The sequence below is a fragment of the Megalopta genalis genome, chromosome 5 (genome assembly GCF_051020955.1).
Source record: "Megalopta genalis isolate 19385.01 chromosome 5, iyMegGena1_principal, whole genome shotgun sequence".
Taxonomy (NCBI): domain Eukaryota; kingdom Metazoa; phylum Arthropoda; class Insecta; order Hymenoptera; family Halictidae; genus Megalopta; species Megalopta genalis.
Genome location: NC_135017.1, coordinates 18,039,371 through 18,064,303, shown reverse-complemented (window position 1 = coordinate 18,064,303; position 24,933 = coordinate 18,039,371). Strand labels below are relative to the sequence as shown.

At 43.2% G+C, this 24,933-nt stretch overlaps 1 protein-coding gene across 2 annotated transcripts in view; it reads right to left on the bottom strand.

Moving 5' to 3' along the window:
• rk (G-protein coupled receptor rickets) overlaps positions 1–24,933 on the bottom strand; it is a 49,839-nt gene that overhangs the window by 23,683 nt on the left and 1,223 nt on the right. The gene's annotated exons all lie outside the window — the stretch shown is intronic.

Below are 24,933 nucleotides of genomic sequence, written 5' to 3'. Positions count from 1 at the left end.
CCAAACCGACCCCGGCGTGTAATCGAAGCTTTCCGAAACTTCTGCGAACAGTTTTGCCTTCACTTCTCCCTTTTTTGCGCAGATAAAACGTGTGTAACGCGATTGCATCCGGCGTAAGTTCACGATCTGTACGACGTTTTAAGTTGCATCTGCGCGATCGTTTGTACTGATGTCCGTTACTTGTACGCGATGGCTGTTACTTGTATAGTAATTTCGACCTATTATAGTCATCGCTGGATCACGGATGTTAGGTATTTCTAATAAGAAGGAAATGTGTCGGTGCGGTTTCAATCGATGAACATTATCGAAAGAATTTAATGCATTATTCTCAACTCACCGAAACGATTGAATAGAGGAAATTAAGGTAGATAAGGCTCGTTCTGCATAATTCGATGAATTATTATCGACGGTCTCGAAGCCAACAGTGCGGCGATCGCTATTTCGATTAAAAGATATTCAAGGATCGTGCCGAGAGAAAATTTGATCCCGCTCGACACCGTCGTCGAAATTTCATCGGAATGAAAATTTCGCGAGCCGTTGCCCGACCGAACGGGGAGCTAAACTTTCGCCTGGGAAAACTGTATTATGCCAATGAGTAATTTAGTACCCTTCCTTCAATTTCACCCCGTCGTTCTCTATGGTGCACCGCCTCTCTGTCCGCCGTTTCGCTCGGGGAGAACACGGCAAGATGTGGCAATTGAATTCTGGTTACAACTCTTCAATTCATTCTCCTCCTACGACTCAGGGCGAGCCTCCGAGGAACTGAAAACACGATTACGTCGGACAAAAACTGGCCGGTCGGCCGTAGGAACGCAAAAACGGGCGAGACGGCACCGTAAAATCAGGCAAATAAATGAATAAATAAAAGCGCGTCTACCCGAGCGTCTTACGATATCGATTACAATGTGTGCGCGCTTGGATGAAGCATGATTTTTCGTAGAATGATTTTTCATGGAATAATTTTTCATGGAATGATTTCTCATGGAATAATTTCACATAGAATGATTTCTCGTAGAATGATCTTTCCTAGAACGATTTCTTACAGAAACATTCTCACAGAAACGCACATTTTCGAAACGCCAAAAAAAAAGAGCCGCAATCTAAATCGGCGATCGCGCGCAGTTTCCGCGAGCGACGCCGGCTAATTTGCAATAACAATCACGCGGGGAAAGCCCCCACCCCCGAATGCCATTTATTTCGATTCCGATCGAAATCCGGCGGGGTTCGATGCTTTTGATAAACATCGGGCAATCCTCGATGCGAGCAAACGCGAGGATATAGGAGGACGGTATATAACGCGTCTCGAAGCGAAAACGGAGGGTTAGCCGACGCGATCCCGTCCCGTCGCGTCGCTCCTCGCCCCGGCGTTCCCTCGGGACGAAATTCCCTGGATCCACCCCGGTCTCGGTTACGTGAAATCCGTCTCGTGTTTACGAGCCGTCGTTTTTCACCGCGTCGCAATCGGAAAGTTTCGCAGCGCCGTGGAAAAACTGTCGCGTCGGAGAGTCGGTGCCGCGTATAGTCTCGTCCCGAATCTCTTATCCCCCCTCCCTCCCCCGCTGGTATCTATTCCAGAGACGAGCTACGTTTTACAGTCGATTCTCCGTAATCGACGCGCTTGGATTGTACACAAAAATATACGGAAATGTGCAGAAAATATACGCGGCTCGTTTTCATAGTTGACGATCGTCGACAACTATACTAATAACTATATAACTATATACTATAATATATATATATAACTATACTACTATATAACTATATACTATAATATATATATAACTATACTACTATATAACTATATACTATAATATATATATAACTATACTACTATATAACTATATACTATAATATATATATAACTATACTACTATATAACTATATACTATAATATATATATATATATATATATATATATATATATATATATATATATATATATATATATAACTATATACTATTATATATATATATATATATATATATATATATATATAACTATATACTATAACTATAAATAATATAACTTATATATGTAAGCTGTGTGTGTGAGTGAGCTGTGAATGTGCAGACACAGCAGTAATTCGTCAAGAGTCGAAACGACGACGCGGCTACGTGGACAAAAGACAGGTGACAGTCGAAGAATAAGAATACAGGGAGAGAGACTGATAAGCGAATAAAAAAAGCTTGACGGAGTATTTCTCCGAATAGATAGAAAGATTCTCTCACCATCAGAACGAATGGTGAAGTAGTGACAGTGAAAACAGTGTAAGCTATAGATTGGGATTCATTCATCGGTCCAAGATACAACGTAAGAGTGGGAAGCATAAACAATTTAATTGCTGATTCTCTTATTTTTAGACGAATCATACTGTGTTTTTTTGCTTCGATAAGCATCCACATATTACATATATAATATAATATAACTCTAGAGTTCGCCTCTGGCCTATTCGAGCGGACCGGGCCGATTAATGCGATTGATCGAGCCTCACGGCTCGTTTTCATAGTTGACGATCGTCGACAACTATACTAATAACTATATATAATATAACTTATATATAATATAATATAACTCTAGAGCTCGCTTCTGGTCTATTCGAGCGGGCCGGGCCGATTAATGCGATTGATCGAGCCTCACGGCTCGTTTTCATAGTTGACGATCGTCGACAACTATACATAACTATATATAATATAATATAACTCTAGAGTTCGCCTCTGGCCTATTCGAGCGAGCCGGGCCGATTAATGCAATTAATCGAGCCTCGCGGCCCGTTTCTATAGTCGTCGACGATCGTCGGCTGTGAAAACGAGCCGCGAGATGCTCGAACAATCGTATCTCCTCTCCCCAAATCGTCCATTTTCGTGTACAATCCGAGGCGTCAATGTACCCCCGCGTCAATTACTGTCAATTACTGTGCAATTACCGTGCGTCAATTACTGTAGCTCGGCGTTTCTCCAGGGCGAAACAACCTAACGGCGCGAGCATGCATCTGCGATCGGGTTAAGCAACACGGCAACACGCGCGCTCGCGCGTGCCTAATTGCACGGGATGCGGCGACCACGTTCGGCCATCTTGTCGGTCTCCGTTCGAACATTCGCGTTCACATGGTTTTTGTTCTGCGCGTTCTGCGCCCGAAGACGCGAAAATTAAATGGATCTGCTTCGATACTCGCAGTAAATTCTCCCTAATCGACGCGTACTCTAATCGTTCCATTAGAAACGATTAAAACGATTAACCCGAGAAAGATAACCTACGTCGCAGAGGCGCCTGCGAAGACTGTTGATTTTTGTTAACTTTTCATAGAGGTCTAGTGATTTAAGTTTAAAATTACTTAAAATATAAACAAATATAATATAAATGCATTTTATTTTTACAATAATGCCAAACCTTTAAAATGACTAGATCAACTTAAATAAATATCCATTGTTAGTATAAAATTGACGCCTTAGAAAAGCATGCGCCTCTGAAGCGTATGGTTATCTTTTACGTACGTTGTCATATGGTTATCTTTCTAGGGTTAAAACGATTTATTTTTATCTGATTTCTGCCTCTCGCGATCGGCGTCCTTTATCGGAATAAATCGCAGCTGTTCGCGGCGGAAAGGAGAAAAATGGCCGGCGATCGTTCGGAAGCCTGTCTCGCGGCTATGGGGACCGGGAAACGGGAGCAGGAAACGCGTGAGAGACATTAACCCTTAAATGCATATTGTTGCCAATTGTCTACATTCCAGTTCCACTTAATTCGATTCAAAAACCTGAGTATCTGCGTTTCCGAACACACGTTGATAACAATAGACAATAGACCATGTGTGAAAGAAAAGACTTGACATTACTTTTGGCGAGTAAGTTACATGTTTTTTGACATTCGAATGTGGTGGGTGATAACTTCCAGGTTGCAAAGGATTTTCACGAACTGAGTGCATCGAATGCAAGGTTGCTTTGTGTCGCAACAAAAATCGCAATTGCTTTGCTGCATTTCGTTTATAAATAATGTGAACATTCCTATACTAATAGATAATACAAATACATGACCATTTGTTCACGTCTACAATAATTTTAGTAATAAACGCATATTGTTGCCAAAAGTCTACATACAACTTTTTTTCAAAATAAATACTCAATATTATTACCTAGATTTTTTTATTTATTTTTTACGTAACCTATGACTACATTCCTATAAAAAACGATTTTTTAAAATTCAAAACAAAAAATCATGCATTTAAGGGTTAATAAGGTGGCCCAAGATGGCCCGAGGGGGCCCCGATGGGTCCGCACATGCGTGCCCCGATGGTTTTCGGACTTATTTCAAGTTTCCAGCCCGACTTTCTCGGAGAACCGCGGACGCCGATCGTGACACGAATATCGAACGGCGATCGGGCTTGCTCAGGCGGGACAGGCGAATAGACCGGGTCTCGGGTCTCGGGATCTCGGGTGAAACCCGAGATATCCCGGCGAATCCCGCGGAGCTCGGTCGCGCCGATTCTATCCGTCCTTTGCGGCCGCGCGCCGGGGATATCGTATTCAATTAAGCCGCGCGCGAATATTGCACCGCAGACTATTACCGTAACTCACGGTGTTCGCTCGCGTGAGCCCGGCTTGTATTTTAGCTCGCCGGGAATCGCGAACTTTTGCTTTCCCGTTAGGAAATATCCGCGGATGAAAGTCTGCCGGCCGGAGTATCGGCCGCGTAAACCCCGCGGATCAGCCGAGAACGTGAACAGAATAAGGGAATTACCCTTTTCTCGGATCGGATCGAACGATTTCAGTTGTCTTTTCGAGGCGATACTTATTCGATGTTGATTCCATGTCGTTCGTGTTGTTAATATTTTATTCCAGTTTCATTTTTACTGTATATTATTCCATTTTCATTTATCCTATATTATTCGAGTTTAATTTATAGTTATTGGGATTATGGAATGAAAATGAATATGATTCTAATTCTTTTCTTAAAAAGGACTTTATTTTATTCCTTTATTGAGAGAAGGTATATGGGCGAAAACGATCGAGCGACCAAACTCTACTGAGTGTCCGGTAATAAAAAACGCTTCTTTTATACCCTTCTTGGGTTCGTCTTATCCACCAATCAGAGACGTTTATTTGTCGCGTTTCACATTGTATACGCGACGCTGGGATCCCCAAACAGTAAGGGCACGATGTGTATCTAATGGGTACCGGTGATGATGTATCGCGGTATCTATTATATACAGTTTACATCGCCGTCGTTGCCCGCTGACGGAACCGGCGAAAATGTAAATCGATATCTTAGTATCTTAGTACTAAGTAAACTATAGATTAATTTTTGTTCGAGGCTAAAATTTCAACAGTATATTATTCGAGTTCAATTTATAGTATATTATTCGAGTGTAATTTATACTATATTATTCGAGCTTAATTTTACCTTGCGAGTTTTAATTTTCTGCATTTCATTCGAATTCAATTTATCGTATTTTATTCCAGTCTATTTTATTTTATTTTATTTTATTCCATTTTATTCTATTTTATTCTACTTTATCTGATTTTATTCCATTATATTTTCTTGTTTGCAATCCGTAAGGAAATCAATGAGGTTTAATTAGGAAATTATACTTACATCGTACAATAAAATCGAATAGATCAAATAAAACTAGAAAATAGAATAGAATAGAGTAAAATACGATATATATATATACTCGAACGAAAACACAACAATTTCTGCAACAAATTTGAAACCACGCTATTCTTTAATATCATTGTTACGCAATAACGTAGACGTCGAGGCAAACGAAAGTACAGATCAACCTATGGAGAACTATCATCTTTCTACGTTTAATTTGTGGTTCGCTAAAAGAACGGAAGAAACGTTCTTCTCGTCAACCGGTTCCCGAACGCTTCAATTTGCATGAAGATCTCTAATCTGGAACGAGTACCATGACTCGGAGTTAATATGCGGTACAAGATGTAGAACGCTGATCCGTGTCTCTTCGTTTAAAGAAAGCGTATCGTGTGTGCTCCATGTTAAACGGTCATAAAGTTAATGAAAGCATTACTACGTTTATTTCGTACGAGACGCGCCGCGCCACGCGAATTTCGTCTCTCGCCGTTTCTATCGCAACGTGTGCTCGAACAAAAAAAAAGCCGATTCATTCGAAAATTTCAACAATTTGAAAATTCAATCGCCGATCGAACGACGGGCCGATTCACATTCTTTTACTTCGTAATAATCGAAACCATAACGAGACGTCGTCGAGAAAGCGAAATCGTCGAATATGTCCATTTTATTCGATCACACGCCGTTATAAAAATTGCGACAAGTTGATTTAGCATTAACACGTTCCGTGCCGAGCTTCTTTTACTCGAATCTTCACACTTTGATATTTTACTAAAACTCGATGTATTACGTGCAATTATTAATTCTCGTACACGTAACAACGTAACAAAAACTTATCAACGCCCATTCTTGCGGTGGAAATTGATTCTTCGGTTCTAAATTTCTTGTAAACAATTTGTTCGGTTCACTAAGTAAACATGCAAGCGTGTACCATCGATGGTACACGTGGCACGGAACGTGTTAAAAATCGTGAAACTGAAACCGGATAAAAATGTTAAAGAGATTTCTCCGATTCTGCGCGAGCAACGATAACAATCGCGGCCTGCGGCGGCGGCAGCAGCAACGAACGCGAACGTCGACGGCGGTGTCAGTGAATTCTAGGAATTTTTCCGCGAACTTATGGGACGCGGGAACGGCGCGGAAACACGGCCGGCGTTATCACGAGTTAGCGTCCCGTTAAAACTCGAGGCGAGGGAGACCCGCCCCCGCGCGTCTGTCGGCTCCAGACGCGGTTCCGCCGCTGCGGAATTGCTCCGAGGCGTTTCGTGCACGTCCGGACCGCCGCCGTCCGCTTCAATTACTCGCGTCGTCGTGATACCTATTCTCAGACGCGAAATTTCCCAGACGAGCAGCCCCGGGAACATTCAATTCGTGACTTCTCGCAAGCCCGAGACCCATCCGGCCAATTGCTCCCGGAACGATGCACGAAGATTGCTCCGAGTTTGTCCGTATTCTACTATTTCAATCTTCCAGCCAGCCTTCCCGCAATATTTTTCCTCGATAGAGCTGCCTTTGGACCAGCCGGCCTGAAAATTTCGTTCCGAAATTCGCAAGATCGACGAAGCTGCGCGATCGATCGCTGCTTCGGCGAAGCGATTACGGTTTTGCTCGAAATTGCTCATCTTCGAATTTGTATAAAAATCACAATTTTCGAGGGAGAATTTTTCGATTATTTTTGCTGGATAGAGTAGTCCTTGGACCAGTTAGCCTGAAAATTTCGTTCGGAAATTCGCAAGATCGACGAAGCTGCGCGATCGATCGCTGCTTCGGCGAAGCGATTACGGTTTTGCTCGAAATTGCTCATCTTCGAATTTGTATAAAAATCACAATTTTCAAGGGAGAATTTTTCGATTATTTTTGACGGATAGAGTAGTCCTTGGACCAGCTTGCCTGAAAATTTCGTTCCGAAATTCGCAAGATCGACCAAGTTACGCGATTAATCGCTCCGTCGGCGAAGCGGTGTCGGCATCGCTCGGAATTGCTCACCTTCGAATTCGTGCGAGAATCACAATTTTGAAGGAAGAATTTTTCGATTATTTTTGCTGGATAGAGTAGTCCTTGGACCAGCTAGCCTGAATATTTCGTTCCGAAATTCGCAAGATCGACGAGGCTGCGGGAAAAATTGCGCAATCGAATTGCATAATAGACGCGACGCTGCTCGTTCGTCTCGTTCGTCGCGATCGCCCGTCTCCCGGAATTTCGTGCAATTTTTCCCGAAGATCGTTCGAAACGGACGAAAATAATCCGCTAATGAACCCGCGCGTCGCACACGCATGGATTCGAGACCGTTGCGAAATTTCCCAGCGCGACGCAACTTTTTCGAGCGACGCGTCGCCAAAACGCGTCGCACACGGCGACCCCGCATTTTTCCTCGGCGACGGCCGGGTCGAAAACGCGCGGCTCGTTAAGCCGGTCGCCCTCATAATTATCCTGCACGGCATCGGCGCATCCATTTTCATGCGCGAGCAGCCGCGACAAACTTTTAATTGCAGCCGAGTTTCGCGACGCTCGAGGATCCGCGTCGACGATTCGTTTGCTCGCGCGTCGTCGACGACGAGTCGCGTTCAATCTCTCTTTCTTTCTCGCTTCGCTTCTTTCTTTCTTTCTTTTTCGGGTCAAAAGGCCTGCTCCCGTTCGCCCGAGATTAGGAGGTAACGAGACGTGCACAGGCACGAATTAAAACGCGATTGTTACCGTCGAGGGCCCGACGTGGACGAGGGCCTCTCTCCGCGAAAAAAAAGACTGAGGAACACTCGACGATGCAGCGAGCGACTGTTCAAAGGGAACTTTCGGATAGAAAAGCGTGCGGATTCCAGCGGTGCACTCGAATCGAATGCAAATGCATTACCGGGGACAAATGCGCTGCTAAAACCGCGGTTAAATAGGATCGTTCAGACGCTGCGGCGGATCTTTGTTGCTCCCTTCGCATCGAGATGATATTGTCCTGATTTCATAAATTATTTCCGTCGGAATGATTGTCCTATTTTTAAAAAATAATGCTTCGTAATCGCTCCGTCATAGTATAGTGTGATGCTCTATCGAGCATGATAACTATATTCGTATAATAAGTATTTATTTAACAAGCAATTATTCGGATTAACTGTCGGATTAATTGCAAGATCTCTCAAGATTCTCTCTTAAATTATTTGGCCGTGTCGCAAATGATGCGACAATATTCCCGAACGAATGAAATGTTCGTCAAGATTTCGTATTTCGTCTGCTGATGTTTGCGACAAATAAAAAAATCCGCGGCACCACGTACAATGTACATTTTTATCTCGTTTCTGAATCGTCCGAATCGGCTGACAATATAATAAGCAACGATCGATGAAATTTTTAGAAATATTCTTACCGAAAGAGAAAGATTTCTCTTGCTCGATCAGCTTATCTTCGGCCACGAACGCGTACAGCACAGAAATATCTCAGGGATCGCGGACGAAGAATGAAATTCCGAGTGCAACAGAAGAGAATTTTCGAATGTTACAAGAGAAACAGCTGTTTCGCGTCGCGTCGCGTCGAAGACGCGTCTCTCTCGGTGTTCCGTTTGTGGGCCACAGAGCGTGATTTAACCCCTTGACATACCATTCTCTTCGCAGTTGCTGCGATTGGAGATTTTTCGACTACCATAATTTCTTAGATTGGGAAAGAAAATTGATGCTTATTGTGTGTGTGCCTGAATTTACTTGAATGCTTAAATATTGATGACAAGAGATTAGAATTTTATTCAAATTTTAATGGACAGAATAACGTATGTACTCAATAAGTTATTATTAGAAATCTTCATGACGAGTCGGACTCGTCAAAGTACGGCAAGGGGTTAATAAAAATACCCGAACGAGAGCGGTGGTGTACCCGAAGACGAAACATAGGAGAACGATGTGTAAGTTATGCGAGTCACGCACGCGACTCGTGAATCACGCGTGCATGACGTTGTTCGCGTTGTGAAAGTAAATTCTAGCGGGCAGTTGCCAAATTCGATTCGTTTGCTTGCGCGGAAAAGGAACACGCGTTTCGACACATTCCGTTATTATCTGATCCCGGGGAACGATTCCGAGTACGAAACGCGCGCGTCCTCGAAATCGCATCGCGGTTATATAATATCGCGGCTATAAAAATACCGATTCATAAACGCGCGCGCGTTTCCCGCGAAACGACGTCTCGTCGCGACGCTCCCGTAAAATGTCGCGCGACAAGACCGCCGGTAATTACACGGCCGCTTTCGGTCCTCGAAATTCTTGCTTCGCGGAATCGTCTGTGCACGATCGTGTTCTATTTCACCGCTCCACGTCGCGCGACGAGTCGTAATCAACGTGTCGTTAATTCTCCGATATTGTTGCGAACGCGACGAACCCTCGCAAGCTCCGACTTCATGCCCCAACTTCGACGAAATGCACGGACTTCGCAAAATTTTTCTCGGGGATGCCGTTCACGGGAGAACGAAGCTCGATTCTTCCTCTTTAATTTAAAAAAAGAGAAACTAGGCTGCGATTTTTTCTCGCGTCGTTACAGCGCTTCGAAGCAACCCTCGCGTCTTCGTCGCGGAATCGGAGCTCGCGTTAACAGGGTTTGTTTCGAAGTTCCGTAACTTCGCGAACAAAAATCGCAGCCAGCTTCCGTTTTTTTCAGATTAAAGGCGAAGGATCGAGCTTCCTTCGACCGGAAACGGCGTCTCCGAAAAAAATTTTCCCATGTCCGTGCGTTTCGTCGAACTTGCCGATCGCGTATACGATCGCGACGACAACGCGGCCTCGCAATTAAAGAGTTACCGCGGCGAGGATATATCGAACTTAAAATCCAAGAATACGATCTTCGAGCAGAGGTTTCAAGCTTTCGTTTGAAAACAGAGTCGTCGTCCTACGATGATTTCTCGCGGAGTTATCGTCGCTCGAACTTGGCCGATTTTTGTTGTACGCTCGAACAACGAACTTTCGCTGGGACTTAACCCCCTATCAGGGGTTGATTCGCGGAAGTTGACGCGTTAATTGTTATTCGAACTTCGAGGCGCGATCCGAGACTCGATTTCGAGTTGTTCCGTGCTCGTACGGCATCCGGACGAGGAGCAGCCCCGCAAAAATTCGGCTTTCCGTAAGCAACCCGCGCAGCGAACTCTGAACTGGAGCAGATGTTGAACTTGATCCCGGTCCCAGGGACGGCTGAAAACCGTCGCGGACTGTCGGCAACTATGCAAAAATCAATTTCGAAGAGGTGGCTCGCGAATGCCGCGCTAGATTCCATCCGTGTGACGAATCGCAATATGGGTCGGAACGAATGCGGACCCCGGCTTGCCGAACCCAGGCCAGAGTATCTCGGAATGCGATAGAAGGACGGAGAAAAAGAGAGCGAGAAGGGGGAGGAGAGAAGGGGAGAGGGGCACAGTGAGGATTAAAAAACAAAAAGGAACGGTCCGCACGGTTCGTCGACGACGAATCTGCATTCTTCGTTGGTAATTCTGCGTCGCGACGACGACATCGGGCCGGGGACATTGTGGCCGAGCCGAAAGAATCTCTCTCTCTCTCTCTCCCTCTCTCTCTGTTTCTCTCTTTCGAGAGAGATAGAGAGGGGCTCCGCCAATCGAGACACCGTAATCCGGAAATATTCGTGTCACATCTGCACCGGATACATCACTTTCCTCGTCGGGGCACGCGCACCCTCCGCGAACCCGCATAATACCTATCAGCCTGCGAGCACGTGCCCGCCTCGATTATGCACCGCACAGTAACCATAACGACCGCGCCACTAACTTCTTTTTGCATTCATCGCTCTCCCCATTATCTCCCCGATATTCAATTTTTATCTTCGCCCTCGGGTTCGTTGGATCGCCTAGCGAACGTTTCCAAGCGGATGGGTGCGGGCTTCTTATCTGCGAACTTTTTCATCTTGAAATTTCATCTTGAAATTTCGTTTCCAGGAACTTTGAGGGATATTTGGGAATCTTTGGGAAAGATTGTGGAGGTTCTGGAAAGATTGGAAAGCCTCCAGGAAGATTGAGCGAACGTTTGAAAAATTCTGGGACCTCGGGAAAAATTGTAGAGCCTTCTGAGAAATTGGAGAGCCTTCTGAGAAATTTGAGAGCCTTCTGAGAAATTGTAGAGCTCTCTGAGAAATTGTAGAGTCCTCTAAAAAATTGTAGAGCCTTCTGAAAAATTGTAGAGCCTTCTGAAAAATTGTAGAGCCTTCTGAAAATTTGTAGAGGCTTCTAAAAAATTGTAGAGCCTTCTAAGAAATTGTAGAGCCTTTTGAAAAATTGTAGAGCCTTCTGAAAATTTTTAGAGCCTTCTAAAAAATTGTAGAGCCTTCTAAGAAATTGTAGAGCCCTCTAAGAAATTGTAGAGCCCTCTAAGAAATTGTAGAGCCTTTTGAAAAATTTTAGAGCCTTCTGAAAAATTTTAGAGCTTTCTGCAAAATTTTAGAGCTTTCTGCAAAATTTTAGAGCCCTCTGCAAAATTACAAATCCCTCTGCAAAATTGTAAAGCCTTCTGAAAAATTGTAGAGCCTTCTGAAAAACTGTAGAGCCTTCTGCAAAATTTTAGAGCCCTCTGAAAAAATTGTAAATCCTTCCGAAAAAGTGTACAGACTTTAAAAAATGTTCAGAGTCTCTGGAACAATTTTAGCGGCATTAGAAAAATTCTAGACACTTTCCAATCCCCGTTCCTAACCCAATTTCTTCGCATTCAACGCAACAAATGATCGTTTCCTAGGCAAGAAACTTTCAGAATGACAGACAGAAGCAACGTGTTAGATCGTCCAGGAGATAATTGCTAGTCGGTGAACGAAATAAAGCTTACGGTTGGGAGGATCTGATAATCGTTGACGAGTTAGTGGTGCAACACGGAGAAAGGTATCCACGTAACGTCGATCGATTATGCGTAACATGAAAGTGTCCGCCCCAAGCGTTATGAAATTAACCGTGTCCGTGACAGTACGTGATCCTTCATTGGCAAGCGGTTGTCTCGTTACTAGATCCCCTACCTGATTGCTTTGGACAGTGGACGCAATTGGAAAAATTGTAGAACCTTCGTAAAAAAAGCCACTAGAAAAATTCTAGAGTGTTCGAAAAATATTCGAAGGCTTCTGAAACAATTCTAGGGTGTTCGAAAAATATTCGAAGGCTTCTGAAACAATTCTAGAGTGTTTGAAAAATATTCGAGGGCTACTGAAAAATTTCTAGGGTGTTTGAAAAATATTCGAAGGCTTCTGAAACAATTCTAGAGTGTTCGAAAAATATTCTAAGACTTCTGAAACAATTCTAGGGTGTTTGAAAAATATTCGAAGACTTCTGAAACAATTCTAGGGTGTTTGAAAAATATTCGAAGGCTACTGAAACAATTCTAGGATATTTGAAAAATATTCAAAGGCTACTGAAACAATTCTAGGGTGTTTGAAAAATATTCGAAGGCTACTGAAACAATTCTAGGACGTTCGAAAAATATTCTAAGACTTCTGAAACAATTCTAGGATGTTCGAAAAATATTCCAAGACTTCTGAAACAATTCTAGGATGTTCGAAAAATATTCCAAGACTTCTGAAACAATTCTAGGATGTTCGAAAAATATTCTAAGACTTCTGAAACAATTCTAGGATGTTCGAAAAATATTCTAAGACTTCTGAAACAATTCTAGGGCGTTCGAAAAATATTCGAAGGCTACTGAAAAAATTCCAGAGCTTCCGTAAAAATATCGTAGGCTGCTGGAGCAATTATAGAACCATTATAAAAAGATCACAGACTGCCGGAAAAACTGCAAGACCTCTGCAGCGAGAATTCTACGGCTTCGAGAAAGGCATCCAATTCCAGAAGATAAAGAGAACGATCAACCAGTGGTTAGGACAGTTTACGATCATATCTCTTTGCTCCTCGTTCCGCGAAATTTCGCGAGCGTCACTGGCACAGAAACTTTGTTAGATCGGCGGAGGGGGAGGGGGGGGGAGTGTTCCGGACAGAGGTATACGAGAAACTTGGAGAGCTGCGATGCAATTAAGAAAGTTCGGATAATCGAAAGACTCCCCCTCGGAAGTTGACGGATTCGATGAAATTTTCCGGCAGCAATCGCGAAAAGGCGAACACGCGCGCGCGCGCGCGAGCGGATTCTCCTGCGAGCAGATTGAATTTTCGCCGGTGCGCCGCGAAAGCGAAATCTTATTTCCGGTCGGACGGACCCGTTTCGATCGGCCAGGCAAAATAAACCGATAAAAATGAATCGTCCCGTCCGCTCGCGGACAAAAAATAGAAGACAGAGCACGCGGATTGGGAAATACACAGTGATTCTCAATGATCGATCGGGCTTGGAACGGGCGCGAGTGGAAGCTGCGCGATATACAGAGGGAAGAAGAGCTTTCGTGCTCGCTCGGAGATACGAAAAACAGATTTCGTGGAATCCGAACGATTATTCCGATCCGAAAAATTCTCGGGTGAAAATGGTAGGACGAGCGCATTTGGCAATACCGTATCGTTTTAGTACATTGTTTTAGTAAATTGTCTAAGTAAATTGTTTTAGTTGCAAATAAAAAGGTTACGCTAAATTAATCCACGAACTATACGATATTTCATTTAAAAACAGAAACTGACTTTTGCATCGCTTACAAAATAAACGGTCGAAACCGTGCTCGTTTCCGAGCGATTCTCGTTCGAGGTCGAACACTGCAATTATCATATTTTCGTCAACCACGGCTGCTCGTTTCCGTCATAAAATCAACAGCAACGAAATCCGCGGTCTCGTACAATTAATTTACGGTCTCCGAATAAAACCCGATTGTACGCGCACCGCCTGCCAAAGATAATATTGAAATCTCCAAAGATCTCGCGGACTTAGATAAGAAACGGAGAACTTTTCTTGCGAATGGCATTGGCCGGTCTCCAGGATCGTGCGACGCGCCCGCGCGAAATAATAGCGATAATTCCGACGTAACGATCGAGACGGACGAACTTCTGTCGAAAGATCGGCGAATCTGAATCCTCGCGCTCGGAGAATTCTTCTCGGATCGACCGCCGTGAAGTCGAACGTATTTTCAATCGGATCGCGAAGCTGTAGAGGAAATATTAATACACGGAAATATTCCCGGGGTCATTTGAAGTAACTTTCTCCTTTACGAAAATGTTCTCCGAGGCATCGTTAACGAGTTATTAACGAACAAACGTTGACCAACGAGGTGCCAGCCTGCTGGCGCGAGGCGGTCGCGCTAGCGAGCAGTCGACGCCCGGTTCCGCTGATTGGCTCGGCCGCCTAGCGCCTGACAAGCTCCCTTCTCATTGGGCAATGTATTTTCGTCAATAACTCGCGAACGAAGCCGCGGATTGAATTTTCGCAAAGGAAAAAGTTGCTTCAAATGATCTTAGGAATCGCTCATTTCCCGGAGGTACCATAATTTTGAACATTTTGACGTACCATAATTCGATAAGACCGTTCAAATAGTAGTTCGTATCGAAGCGGTGTCCTTTGCGAAACGGAATCGATGGATTTAGCTGATAAAAATTCGAGGAGGGGATCTCGCGGCCCCGGGGGATCGCGATCGGGCATCGAGGACAGAGATTTTCCTCGCGAGCCGGGTGTCCATTCCTGGCAATCGTTTCGCGATCAACAGTTTGCTCCATTTATTACGTAAAGACAGCTGTACATCAGCGCTTTCAACGACCGATATCTCACCGCGCGTACCGCGATTAATCTCCCGCCTCGAGAAAAATAAATCACGTCGCTTTAAAAGCACCGCTGCCGCACGCCGCAACATCCAAAATATTTATAGAAAAGCCGCGCGCCACCGGCCCCCCTGGTTCACGCAGAAGAACCGACCGGCATATACGCGCTCGCCGGCCGAAACACTTTCATTCATCCTTTCGTCGAACGATCGTAAAGCTTTCTCGTTAATTACTCCAATTTGATCAGCCCGTTCGTTCGAATCGAACGCCGGCTTCACCCGTGCCGGGGCTCGCCAACAATTCCCATTACTCACCGATTTCCTCCGGTCGTCCGCGACCGATCGCACCGATTGACCGTTCTATTTTCTTTTCTTTTCATTCCTTTTCCTAGGATTTACGATCCTAGTTTTAGAAGTCTCTGCGACCGTCGTGCTACGCGTTCCACGAGTTCTCGGAGGCGCTACGATTTTTCCAGGAATAGTGTAGATTTTTTTCAGACATTCTGCAACGTTTTCCGAAGGGCCTAGAAGTTTTTCAAACTTTCCATAGCTTTTAAAGAGATCCTAACATTATCCCAGAGGCTCTGGAAATTTTCTAGGGCCTCTAGAAATTTTACAGGGGCTCTAGAAATTCTACGGGGGCTCTAGAAATTTTTCAGAGGCTCCAGAAATTTTTTAGAGGCTCTAGAAATTTTTTAGAGGCTCTAGAAATTTCCCAGAGACTCTAGAAATTTTTTAGTGGTTCTAAAAATTTCTCGGAGGCTCTAGAAATTTGACAGGGGCTCTAGAAATTTTTTAGAGGCTCTAGAAATTTCCCAGAGTCTCTAGAAATTTCCCAAAGCCTCCAGAAATTTCCCAAAGCCTTCAGAAATTTCCCAAAGCCTCCAGAAATTTCCCAAAGCCTCCAGAAATTTCCCAAAGCTTCCAGAAATTTCCCAAAGTCTCCAGAAATTTCCTAGAAGCTCTAGAAATTTCTCAAAGCCTCCAGAAATTTCCCAAAGCTTCCAAAAATTTCCCAAAGCCTTCAGAAATTTTCCAAAAGCTCCAGAAATTTTCCAAAGGCTCCAGAAATTTTCCAAAGGCTCCAGAAATTTCCCAAAGCCTCCAGAAATTTCCCAAAGCTTCCAGAAATTTTCCACAGTCTCCAGAAATTTCCTAGAAGCTCTAGAAATTTCTCAAAGCCTCCAGAAATTTCCCAAAGCTTCCAAAAATTTCCCAAAGCCTTCAGAAATTTCCCAAAGCCTCCAGAAATTTCCCGAAGCCTCCAGAAATTTCCCAAAGCCTCGAAAAATTTTTCCCAAAGATCCTAGAACTGGTCCAGACTATCCACAATTTTCCCAGTCGTCCCAAACTATTCCCACAATCTCTGAAACGTTTCCAGGCTGCGCCAGCTACCATATATCATAGGAAAAATCGCGCGTAGAAGTCGTTCCGCGAACAAGGAAAATAGAATCCCGGCGTGGAAAAATATCCTAAAGGCAGAAGTTCCTAGTAACGGTCGCGCGAACCGCGCAAGTACCGATGACGACGCTGCCGACCTACATACCTACCTACGAGAGACCGATCCTTCTCGGTCCGAAGACAGTCGATACTTTATCGGACGTCGTTTAGAATCGGGAGAACAATGGAATTTATGTAGAAGCGGTCCCGTGGCATTCCTCGTTGGGTATCGCGTTGCGAGCAGCGTAAACGAGGATCGTCTTCGTGCGATTTCCACGAACGTTTGCTCAGATCGCTCGCTTAATTCGCTCGCTTAATTCGCTCGCTGGATCGCACGATGCTCCCTTCCAAGGGATCGCGATCATTATTACCTCGAGAAGGATCGAATCGCGAGTAATCTAGGAACGACGCGAAACCAGGACGAGGTCGGAGGAAACAACGAAAGCGGGAGCAATTTGTTTGCCCTCGTCGGCGAGGAGGATCCGCTGATTAATCGAGGGATCCGCGCGGATTAATTCGCGGATCGAATTGTCCCGATACGCGCGAAACGAATCGCGCAGAATTATCGGCGGCGTTATTGTTTCACCGAAGCGATTGTTCCTCCGATCGATCCGGAAACAGGCTGTCGGCTCTAAACTGCCGCGATTTGTTTCGCCGCCGTTTATTTATCCACTCGCGGGAATACGACCGCCGAGTACCTAAATCACGCTCGAGCACCGCCCCGATATTGCGAGTATACCGTTACTCTCTCGAACGAGTATAATTAATGTTTACGCTAGTTTGCTCGCGTCTGGGCCGTCTTCCCCTTTAATTTAAAAAAAGAGAAACTCGGCTGCGATTTTTTCTCGCGACGTTACAGCGCTTCGAAGCAACCCTCGCGTCTTCGTCGCGGAATCGGAGCTCGCGTTAACAGGGTTTGTTTCGAAGTTCCGTAACTTCGCGAACAAAAATCGCAGCCAGCTTTCGTTTTTTTTAGATTAAAGGCGAAGGATCGAGCTTCCTTCGACCGGAAACGGCGTCTCCGAAAAAAATTTTCCAACGTCCGTGCGTTTCGTCGAACTTGCCGATCGCGTATCCGATCGCGACGACAACGCGGCCTCGCAATTAAAGAGTTGCCGCGGCGAGGATATATCGAACTTAAAATCCAAGAATACGATCTTGGAGCAGAGGTTTCAAGCTTTCGTTTGAAAACAGAGTCGTCGTCCTACGATGATTTCTCGCGGAGTTATCGTCGCTCGAACTTGGCCAATTCTTGTTTCTCGAAGAACAAACGGGAATGCGACCGCCGAGTACCTAAATCACGCTCGAGCACCGCCCCCGATACGCCGAGTATACTGTTACTCTCTCGTCGAACGAGTATAATTATTGTTTACGCTAGTTTGATCGCGTCTGGGCCGTCTGCCCGGTCTTCGAACGTTTGCGATTCGACGAGCCAGCGTTTTCGGAAAATAACGCGCGCATTTGTCGCGCGTCCGACGCATTTCGACGGCGTCCATATCGTATTAATTAATTATTTACGAAACCGTGCGTTCATCGAAGCCTGTCAGAACGTTCATCGAGACGGAAATCGCGAAGCAAAACGAAGAAGTCGTTGCAGCAAAAGAAAAATCTTCTCGAGCAACGATTTTTCCACGGCGTTTCGCGTCCTCCGCTCGTTTCGCGCGGCTCCGATGCGTGTTTCGATGGAAAACTCATGGCAACGAGATGTTGTCCCGTATAATGGAGCCGGCGAGCATGATTTAACGCGTACCGCGCGCGGCCCGGTGACTTGAACGCGCGGTAATGGCACAAGCGCGGCGCGCGGCCGCGGCATTAATGCGAGCTTTATTGCGTGTTTGTTACTAAATTTCGCAGCCTTGAAGTGTAAACACCCCGCCGGGAAAAGCCAGTAAAACTGGAGAAGCTTGTTTCTAGCGCTATCAATAACTTCGCCGCCGAGGGAGAACCCGGGCGCCTCTCCTCCCCCCCGCGAACGGAAACGTATAAAACGAATATTCCGCGAGGAATCTGGGACACGATGATTCTCCCCCCTCTGTCCCAAGGGGTCGCGCGTTTTGTCCCTTGAATAATTCCGCGATCGCTTATCGTTCGATAGCCCGTGGAAATATTGGTCGAGGAGACTCGCGAAGATGTTCCGGCCGCGCGAGTCTCTCGACGCAATGTTCTTCGGTTTGTTTCTTCTTTTTTCTTTTCTCTTTTTCTTTTTTGTACGATCAACGTTACACGCGAACGACGCGCTTATCTCGTTGTTTCCTCGCGACAAGGGGAATAATATTGTTTCCGCGACTGTTCGCCGGCTTCGTCGCAGTCTAAGCACCGCGTCTGACAATGTGCAGTCTAATACTACTGATGCAGCACCGCCGGCTGCAGCTAATTACGCGCGCAGCTAGCAGATTGCGCGAACGTTTCCCTGTCTTCCTGGTTCACGGGTAAGATCGCGTTAATATCGATTCTCGCGTTAAATAACGGAGCTTGTTGTTCGCCTCGCGCCGTAGAAAATTGCGAAATGTTCGACCGTCGGATAACATCGCGGAACGTTCGACGATATTGCAAGACCGTTAAATAAAATTGTTAGACGATCGACGGTATTGCGAAAACGTTGAATAAAATTGTTAGACGATCGACGGTATTGTGAAACTGTTGAATAAAATTATTAACGGATCGACGGTATTGTAGAACTGTTAAATAAAATTATTAGACGATCGACGGTATTATTGAAACTATTAAATGAAATTGTAGAACGTTCGACTATATTGCAAGATTGTTAAATAAAATTATTAAACGATCGACGGTATTGTGAAAACGTTGAATAAAATTGTTAGACGATCGACGGTATTGTAGGACTGTTAAATAAAATTATTAGACGGTCGACGGTATTGTGAAACTATTAAATAAAATTGTAGAACGTTCGACTATATTGCAAGACCGTTAAATAAAATTGTTAAACGATCGACGGTATTGTGAAACCGTTGAATAAAATTATTAGACGATCGACGGTATAGTAAAACTGTTAAATAAAATTATAGAACATTTGACGGTATTATTGAAACTATTAAATAAAATTGTAGAATGTTCGACGATATTGTAAGTTCGTTAAATAAAATTGTAGAACGTTCGATGATATTGTAAGTTCGTTAAATAAAATTGTAGAACGTTCAACGATATTATAAGTTCGTTAAATAAAATTGTAGAACGTTCGACGATATTATAAGTTCGTTAAATAAAATTGTAGAACGTTCGACGATATTGTAAGTTCGTTAAATAAAATTGTAGAACGATCAACGATATTATAAGTTCGTTAAATAAAATTGTAGAACGTTCTATGATATTGTAAGTTCGTTAAATAAAATTGTAGAACGTTCTACGACACTGTAAGACCATTGAATACAATTATAGAACGTTCGACGGTATTGCAAAACCATTAAATAAAATTATAGAATGTACGACCGTATTGCAAAACCATTGAATAAAATCGTAGAACGTTCGAGCATAATGTAAAACCCTTGAATAAAATCGTAGAAACGTTGGACAATATTATAAAAGACCGTTAAATAAAATCGCAGGACGTTCGACAAAATTCTGTGACAAATTCCATGGCAGAGGAGCCTGGACAGGCCGAGGACCTTCGAAATATTAATGAAACTCCGATTTTCATGCCCGGAGGGAATCGATTTCATTTCATTTCATTTCATTTCATTGTCACGAGGCGATCAATTTCTCGGCCGGGAGCTAAAACGATGAAGAATTGATCGGCGCATAAACAATTTCTGCAGGGCTCTCCTAAGTTCGCGTCTCCGTTTTAATCTCTGGCGAAGCGATATTCAAAGCGTGTTCTCTACTAGCCTCGAGGCAATCATCACCCCATAAATCGCTGATTTCGACGGCGCGGTGGACGTTTACCGTCGCAATAATGATAAAACCGCCTCGCGGATCTAAGTCATCGGGATCTTCCTTTGGCAGAATTTACGAGGCTCCTTGGGAAACCCCGGCGGTCGGTCGTACAATTATAGTTACCCTTACAGTTTTAGCTCGAGGCTCGCCGGACCGAGCCGTAACGCCGATTTTATTGTAATTTGAATTTATCGTCGACGGTCGATGCGACTCGCGGTCCCCTCTTCCAGAACCGTCGGTCTTTTTCCGTTGAAAGGGATCGCGCTTGGAAGCAAAGAGCATAGAATGAAAGGGAACAAATTGCTGGAAAATATTACCAATATTTATATTGTAGTGTAATATTTGTATTATGTATATTATGTTATATTGTATATTTATATTATCAATTGTTATTAATTATTAATTTATATATCTATGTAAGGGTCTTACGTTATTGTCCAACTGTTCTACAATTTTATTTAAGGGTGTTACGATATTGTCCATGGTTTTGCAATTTTATTTAAGGATCCTACAATATTGTCCGAGGTTTTGCAATTTTATTTAAAGGTCCTACAATATTATCCAAGCTTTTGCAATTTTATTTAAGAGTCCTACAATATTGTTCAACGTTCTACAATTTTATTTAAGGGTCCTACAATATCGTCCAAGGTTTTGCAATTTTATTTAAGGGTCCTACAATATAGTCCAACGTTCCACAATTTTATTTAAGGGCCCTACAATATTGCCCAAGGTTTTACAATTTTATTTAAGGGTCCTACAATATTGTCCAATGTTCTCCAATTTTATTTAAGGGTCCTACAATATTGTCCAACGTTCTACAATTTTATTGAAGGGTCCTACAATATAGTCCAACGTTCCACAATTTTATTTAAGGGTCCTATAATATCGTCCAAGGTTTTGCAATTTTATTTAAGGGTCCTACAATATAGTCCAACGTTCCACAATTTTATCTAGGGGCCCTACAATATTGACCAAGGTTTTACAATTTATTTAAGGGTCCTACAATATTGTCCAACGTTCTACAATTTTATTTAAGGGTCCTACAATATTGTCCAAGGCTTTAAAATTTTATTTAAGGGTCCTACAATATTGTCCAACGTTCTACAATTTTATTTAAGGGTCCTACAATATTGTCCAACGTTCTACAATTTTATTTAAGGGTCCTACAATATTGTCCAACGTTCTACAATTTTATTTAAGGATGTTACAATATATATCGTCCAACATTCAATAATTTCATTTAAGGACAACTACCGGACAAGTCGAGATTTGGCAAAGAAATATGAATCCCGACAAAAATATGAAAGCATCGGTCCCTTCGTTCTTCGCGTTCGTCTTTTCCGTGTCACTATCGGTTTATACGCGCAGTAGTACGCGTCGGGAAAAGTTCGACGAGAGAGGAAGACCAAAAGCGCGACGGTTTCCGAGTGCTTGTACGAAAACTACGGGCAAGTGTCCCGCGGAATACTTTCGGATGGAATCCAGGCCAGAAAAAAGTTGGATCGGTCTCGTGTTTGTGTTTGCGTATGTGTGCCCGGCCGTTTCGTTTTTCCCGGCATTCCTTCGCCGTCCGGCATAAAACAGCGTATGCTCTTTATACCGTATGCCGGCTATGCTTTCGGATAGGTGGTTCCGCCGTTACGGCTACTACCGGGAACGTCTGTTTTCTACGTGACACGCAAGTCAACCCACTATTCCCCACGCATCCACGAACTAGCGCTCGAATGCTTTGGCCATTTTCTACCGTGGCATTGCGGCGCGCGGCAGCGCAAACATTTTCTAGGACGATAGAAATTTCGAGCGAAATATCCGGAGGAGTCGGTTTTCCTGAAAATTTCACTTGCGATCTCTTGATCATGGGTGATCGCGTTAACCCTTTGCGCTCGAGCGGTGACTCTGGGGCACCATTAACACGTTCCGTGCCACGTGTACCATCGATGGTACACGCTTGCATGTTTACTTAGCGAACCGAACAAATTGTTTACAAGAAATTTAGAACCGAAGAATCAATTTCCACCGCAAGAATGGGCGTTGATAAGTTTTTGTTACGTTGTTACGTGTACGAGAATGAATAATTGCACGTAATACATCGAGTTTTAGTAAAATATCAAAGTGTGAAGATTCGAGTAAAAAAAGCTCGGCACGGAACGTGTTAAAATTGTTGAACATCGCGCTCCAAGATAATTTTTATATTGTAAAAGTCTAGACGTAAGAAATTGTAAAAAGCCTAACCGTTGTACGAGTCGCAAGACTATGAATTTCGTATGCATAAGATGCAGTTTGTCATATAGAATGGAAGTACCATAAGTCAGAAGAATTCATTTCGATTTACAGTTGAAATGGCTTCGAGTGGAAAGGGTTAATTTTCTTTTGCATAACAACAGTCTTTTTAGCGACAATTAGAGATTGTTCGTATTAGCCGTGAATAATAAATAGTTGCTATTGAAGATAGAATGACCGTTTATGTCAGCCATAATTGATCGACAATGATCGGCAACGATGAAAAGAAAGTGTCCACTAGCAATCGCTTTGCGATTCTTTATTAACCCTTTGCAGTCGAGTGGTGACTCTGAGGCAGCACTAAAATTTGTTATATCATCTTTCAAGATAATTTGACAAACGTAATGATTATATAATATGATATAATATAATATAGTATTAATATATAATATATATAATATAATATAATATAATATAATATAATATAATATTAGTATTAATATATAATAAATATAATATAATATAATATAATATAATATTAGTATTAATATATAATAAATATAATATAATATAATATAATATAATATAATATAATATAGTATTAATATATAATATATATAATATAATATAATATAATAATTTCTGACAAAGTTTAGATTTTTAAAAATTGTTCAGAGTGTAATTGTTGCGCGAGTGCTAAGTGTCAATTTCACATGCATAAAATGCATTTTCTTATATAAAGTAGAAATACTATAAGTTAGAAAAATGATTTTATATTTTCACTTAAAATAGCCTCGAGTGCAAAGGGTTAATAACCATTGTTGGTCATTATATTGACCCTTGACGATCATTTTCATAAGTAACGATCATTTAGAATTAGCAACTATTATTACTCGATCATCGGCGACTACGGGTAGCCACTCTTAATTAACCATCGAATCGATTCGCCAACTTAGCTGGTCACACGACCAATGGTCGCAGATAATTAACTCCTCCTCGGTAATTACTACCGATGACCTCTAGCCAAACCGGTAACTGTTTTACGTGCTTTCCTACGTTGCTCTAATTTTAGCGGATCTGTAACGAACGCGACGTTTCATCGGAGGGAACACCAACGTGAATTTATAAAGAGACAAAGTTGAGCGCGGTCTTCTCGCGAGGTTCTCTTATTAGCGAAGAAATTCTGTGACGGCGAGTGTGTTCGAAGGCCTCCAAGACTTTCAAGCCTTTTAAATACTTCATGACCGAACTTTGAAGGACCTTCACATGACTAAACCGCTTGAAAACTGCCTACGGAGGCAGAGAGAGAGAAAAGAGAGTGAGAGAGAGAGAGAGAAAAAGAGAGAGAGAGAGAGAGAGAAGACAATTCAGGGTGTGCGTCATTAACTTTCGACGCATCGCAAAATTACGCATACTTTCTAAACGGCTATTCAGAACGTTATTACGCGATCGTAAATCACAGAGCAGCTCACGTGCCGATACGCGAACTATAATTACACCCGTGATAACCGGAATTAATATTCCGTCGGTCGATTCCTAAATTGATCAAACGTATTAACCGCGCGACTCGAGAATGGCGCGAATACCGCGACGAGGTCCGCTCTAAAATCCCGCGCATTTTCCAACGACGTTCCGAAAAGCGAAACAAAATACAAGAAAAAGAAAAAAAAAAGAAAAAAAAGGAAACGAAACGTTCCGTCGAAATTTATCGCGCGTCGCAAAAGGATATAACGCGCAACCAGGTGCTGTCAGGCGAAATTCTACTACGCAGTAAACAAAAAAGAAAAAAAAACCGCCAAAGCGCGATTCGAACGAGCGTCCGCACGTCCGCAGGATCGAATAAACAAAACAGTTTGATTCACGAGAGAGGCTCGCGCGCGGCCCGTTTCCATTCATCGTTTCGTGGAACCGGATATGTACATAGTACGATGGCCGAAAAATATCGATAGGTTAATCTTATTTTCGTGACACAACAACGTGTTTCACGTTGACGTATCTCTGCTCGAAAAATACTCGAAATATTCCAACAACAATCGTGATTTATCCGATACCGCGCGTATATGTACAGTCCGTGACACGTTGTACATCGTTTCATCGTTGGATTCAGCCAATTCGATAGAATCGATCTACCGTTTCTGGATTCTAAGGAGAAAGATCGATTCAAATGG